The following is a 5839-nucleotide window of genomic DNA, read 5'->3' as shown; positions in this document are numbered from 1 at the left end:
GCTCCCTGCCGGGATGTACTGCAGAACGGAAAGGCGAAGAAGGCGGTGCACTGTCCCAACAAGGAAAAACAATGGGCTAAGAGAGCAAGGGCAAACCTAAAAAAAACTTGATTGGCACATGAATTAAAAAACGGAGGTTAATAAATGTTAAGTCCTCAGTTACTCGCTATTCATCTGATAAAAGGGAGCTTAGTGTCATAATAGAGGGATTTCTTTTTTTCTAGTGTATGTAGCCCCTCTTCCCGGGGCCAATTGCAGATTGCCCCCCCCCCCCCCCTCTGTACTAGGGTCTGGCTACGTGTGTCTGGGTGGTGCATACATGCTGGCAACAGGAGGGCCTGAGACTCCCGCGATGGTATGGGGGATGACAGGACCAGGTTACTGGGGTGAGTGCCTCCGTCTCATTTAATGGTGCAACGCCTCCATCTCTGGTAAGCCCCAGGAACGTAGGGTGGAATCCTTCCAGAGAGTCCCCCACTCAGGGACGAGAGATTCCAGTCTCACACAGTCTTTACTTAAAAGTAGCAGCAGCTCTTTATTCAGTGCAGCACAGCAGAGTAGCAGCAACAACAGCAACACGGCTGTCAATCAGGTACAGGGGTCTTCTCTCACACCAGACTGCTCACCCTCAGGATGGTCTCTGGGTCTCTGTGTCCCTGCCACCACCCCAGGCCACGGGCACCCAGGGTGGGGCTAGCTCTTCCCTCACCCCCTATGCAGGGTGAGAGGAATTGGTCCACCTATAGCTCACTATAGTTCTAGCAGCTCTAATCAGGGCCTGCCAGTTCTCCCCCTCCATCTGTGCACTTCATGCACTGCTCACTCTGACACTAACTGGCCACACAGGACTGAACTCACAACTAAATAGACTGTGCACTACCCTTTATGACTTTGGCAGGCCCCTCCCCTGTGTTGCTTGCCTTAGACACAGAGTCAGGAGGCCTACCTCCACCACTCAGAGCAGCACTTGAAGTGGGGAAACCCATGATAACTACTGACAGCCCGCCCTTAACAGGGCTTATACCAGTAGGAGGAAAGACATATAGCCCAATTTCTTACCAGGGCTACACTCTCCCTCAGGTGGAATCCAATGGTCCCCACTTGGACCTAAATTTTGCAGCACCATCCTGCAGGTGAACAATCTGTGGATACAAACACAATGTAATTAGTGTACACAGCAGAATGTCCCACCCAGATGGCGAAGTAATGATAAGGTGCCTCCCAACATGGAGAACCCAACTTGTAATAATGACGAGGGTCAGGCTTCCTAACCCCCGTCCGTTGTGGTCTATAACCTTAATGTAATAGGGCTGTACCGACCCATACTCCGGCCTATGCACCACACTATTCATGTAAATGCTTGCCCGGTACTCCACGCTCTTATGACATCGCATACTTTATCTTCATTGGAATAGCCGGCCCTACCGAACTTAGTCCGTAGGTATTCCATAACAGCTTCCCGGAGCCAGGTATCTCTCTGCGCCTCTATTTCTTGCATAATCGGCTCAGGTACATAGGGGAACTCATAGCCATGGGATTGCCTATACCTGGCCACTATGGCCCTGTCTGCTCTGCTTAGCTTGGTCAGTTTCCGGTCTCCTGCCCTGCTTGGCAGTACCCAAAACTGAGGCTCCTCTGGGGCAACATCATCATACAAAACGGCGGGGCCCTTGGGAATTATTAGCTTTTGCTCAATCTCCCTGTACCGGTTATCTAATTCATCAGCAACCTCCTGGGGAGAAAAGGTGCCTACAGCCCACCAATGGTCAACTATACTGTTTTTAATGAGCAAGAACCGGGTACGGTCCATACCCTTGTGGTACCCTGTAAACAGCGGTGCCCACCACTTGTCTGGTGCTCGTATCCTGATACTACTCTCATATCTGTATCAGACTCGACTTGTGAGGACACACCTGACGTCACAACCTTAGTAGAGTGTGAGCCTTTGCGCCTACCTCGTATCACATTGGTGTAGAGCGTGGGATTCATTTTATGCACTACCGGACTCACAGGACTCGCTTGAGCAGTTGTCTGGGACCCTCGGGCCCTACCTCTAGGTACAGGAGAAAATGCAACAGGGTTAGACACACGTATCACACTCGAATATGGTATCTCCCCATCAGACCCTTCATCACTGAGTTCCCAATCCCTCCAATCTGTGGAATATTTGGGCGTCTTGCTCAGCTTATCCCCACTAGGTCCCGGTGACATGACACGTGGCGGGGCAGGGGCAGTGGCCGGGGCAATGGCGCTTAGGGCGGTGACCATGGGATCAGCAATGTCCTGCAAAGTGTCTCTGAGTCGGGCATGACTTGCCCTTTCCGCCGTGCTTCGTGCTCCTCTTGTGGCGACTTGGGCCTTGAGTGTCTCGAGCGCTGCCTCCATGGCCGCTCTCCTCTTCAAAGAAAACAAAGCTTCCGGGCCTCTGCGCCAGGGGGACCCGGAAGTGACGTCATCGCTGATGGCCGCGGAATCTCCATCCGCTCAGGTGGTCTCGCACCGGAAGTGCGTCGAGGACCGGAAGGGGCGGTGGTAGACCATCCGGATCGCGGACGGGCAGGTAGGCCGCAAGACTTTCTCTCTCTCCCTCTGCAGGTTCCGTCTTCGCCTGGCGGGAGTAAGGGGGTGGGGGTGTCTCCTTACCGCTACGCTGCCGGCTGGTGATCGTTGGTTCCTCCGGAGCCGTCTCGGATCCCATCTCCGCCACACTGGGAGTCGACCCAGCTGGGGGACTTCTACGTGGCTCAGGCCGTCGGGGGGTCTCCGGGCTCGTCTGCTCCTTCTCACCGGTAAGTGGAACGCCATCTCTATTACAGCTGGGGTGGTTCGCCGGTAGGCGCATCACCACCGATGATAGGCCATCTCCGTCCTCCGAAGACGACTTTAACGGTTCCTCCTCGTGGGAGTCACCTGGATCTCTTGCGGCACCGCCAGTGGGTAATGGTACGAAACGGGCCCGCTCCGGTACCTCCACTGCGGTCGCGCTCTCCTCTGCCGGGACATCTCGTGTTGGCTGGGCCTCGGTTCCCACCTCAGGGGTGACATAGGGAACCAGGACAGCCTTCTCCTTCTCCTCCGCCACCTCCGTAAGAGTTCCTGGAGAGGCACCCCGCGGGGTCTTGATCATAGGCCATGGCTCGACAGGCCACAAATAGAACGTGCCACATTGAGGGCATCGTGCTGTCGTACTCGGGGCCGCTCCGGGTGTCCGGCAGTGTACACACAGGCACCGGAGGTATTCTTGCCCGTCAACCTCCACAACCAGGAAGCCTCCTGGAAACTGATAGGTAGTCACATGCAAATCAGCCATTTTTTGCGCGGGGGTTGAGTAGCTCAGCTCTTTAGCTCCTTCTCCTTCAATAGTCAAGCTGAAGTGAAGTTCCTCGCTCTCACTTCCTGTCCCTCCTTTCTCTGGAGAGGACAACTCTGATTGGCTCTTGTCGTGCCCCCTCCCTCTGGTGGAAACAAGAGGAGGGGCACTCTCTCGCTCTGCGTGCTCAGCCAGCATCCTCCGCTCTCCGCAGCCAGCATCCTCCATTCCCCGCAGCCCCAAAAACCGGGACCCCGAGTAAAAACCAGGACATTTTGCTAATTAATTGGAAACCGGGACAGCACATGAAAATCCCGGACAGGACATGAAAAACCGGGAAATCTGGTCACCCCAGTGTGTGTGCGCGCGTCAGTCAGTGTGTGTGTGCGCGCGTCAGTCTTTGTGTGTGTGCAAATCAGTGTGTGCGCGTCAGTCGGAGTTTGTGTGCGTCAGTCAGTGTGCGTCTGTGTGTCAGTGTGTGTATCACTATGTGTGTGTGTGTGTGTGTGTCAGTGTGTTTTGCAGGCTCTCCCAGTGCTTCCCCCCCTCGGAGGTGCTGCTGCGGGGACACGACGTGCTGAGCTCTCTCTCCCCTCCCTCCGACGGGGACAAGACGCGCTGAGCGCTCTCCCTCCAGTGGTGCTGCTGCGGGGACACGACGTGCTGAGCTCTCTCTCCCCTCCCGACGGGGACAAGATGCGCTGAGCGCTCTCCCTCCAGTGGTGCTGCTGCGGGGACACGACGTGCTGAGCGCTCTCCCTCCAGTGGTGCTGCTGCGGCCCGAGACACGGCGCGCTGAGCTCTCTCCCCCTGGCGGTGCTGTGGCGGCGGGGACATGGCACGCTGAGCGCTCTCTCCCCGTTTGTCGCATCACTCGGGGGGGGGGGGGGAGGGGACACGGTGGTGTGTGGGTCCTGTCTCCCTACCATGGATATAGCGCTGGCGGTCGGATTTTCAGTTTGTCCCCTCTCTCCCCCATGATGGATCCAGCACTGTCTTCATCCTCAATGTAGTGTGTGTCCTCTCTGGTGACTGTCGGCGGAGGGGGTGTGTGTGTGATGTGTGTGTCCAGCGCTGCCTTCCTCCTCTCTGGTGACTATCGGTGGAGGGAGGGGGGGGGGTGTCTGTGTGATGTGTGTGTGTGTCCAGCGCTGCCTTCCTCCTCTCTGGTGACTCCTCTTGGTGGAATCTGGCAACACTGACGGCCTCTTCTGCCAGCAGTGACGTCACTTCCGTCACCATCAAGCCCATTTACTGTCAGGGAATTTTGCTCATGTGGTAGGTGTGCCCAAAGAAGTTTCATCTCAAAACAGAGGACCGCGAAGGGTCCCTCTAACGCGTTTCGTGCTGGGTAGCGCTTTGTCAAAGATTGAATAACACATTCTACAATGATAGTTTTTATACCTGTTCTCCTCTGCGCATGTACTCAGGGGGCCGAGTTAAATCGCTAACACCTGCAGCTTTAAACAAGGTGAGGGAGTCGTATATGATTTTGAAAATCCGTCTCACCAATGAGAGCCAATCAATTTCATGATGTAATTAGTTAAATTAAGACAACAACTCCAGGACGCAATCAAAACCGGCCCCATACATACAGATAATTAAGAATGAAAAAACGGGACTTCCGGTATGGCGCCAAGGCAGTGAGAAACACAAAAGTGAAGCTCTGCTGACTCCCTGGGGAATAGCACAATATCGGCAAGATTTACCTAAAAAAACAGTAACCACCTCGGAGGGGATACATCCGACCCCTGGTTTATGGAGAAATATCTCTCAAAAAACAGAAGTATGTCCTCGAAACACCCGAAAGCAGGAAAAACAGTAAAGAAGAAAGACTCTCACAAGATGGCCGACGGCCATGAGGGAGGGGAAGCAAATCAAACTGAAGAAAGCTCAGAGGCCAGCAGCCCTAAACACAATATGAAATGCGTGAATAAAAAAATACAATCTGAGGGTTACATTGCAAAATGACAAATGAGTTTATTGCGTATGGGTGCACACACACAGGAGAAAAGCTTCAAAACAAAAGCTCTCCTGCAGAAATATGGCCATCAAGACATATTTATACCATAATACTAAAGCCCACGCACCCCTTTATGAGGTGGCTTGTGCATCATTACATATGCGTATAAGATAAACAAATATTACTATGAGAACATTGATTTAATAACATAAATGTAAAACATAGCAAAAATTAATTGAGTCAGCTACAAAATTATTATGCAAGCTCGTAACATTTCCCCTGGTTTCTTGCATGGGTGTATTTGACCATGAGACCCTCCCCCTGAATGTGAGAAGTGGCTGTTAACTTCTCTCCAAGGTTTGTGGTTAGCTGAAGGCTTATTATGACAAAAAAAATACTTCGGAGCAAAAGGAAGAAAAAGAAAATGTATCTTTTAAACCTCACTTTTCATTCCCACATTCATGCAGACAATAGACAAAATGGATAACAAGATCAGGCACCTAAGATGGATGCTGAACAAAAATGGCTGCTTAGATCCTAGTGCTGTTTATGTCAGACCACCCCCC

This window comes from Ascaphus truei, chromosome 1, assembly GCF_040206685.1.
Source record: "Ascaphus truei isolate aAscTru1 chromosome 1, aAscTru1.hap1, whole genome shotgun sequence".
NCBI lineage: Eukaryota > Metazoa > Chordata > Amphibia > Anura > Ascaphidae > Ascaphus > Ascaphus truei.
Note: the sequence above shows the minus strand (reverse complement) of the source record.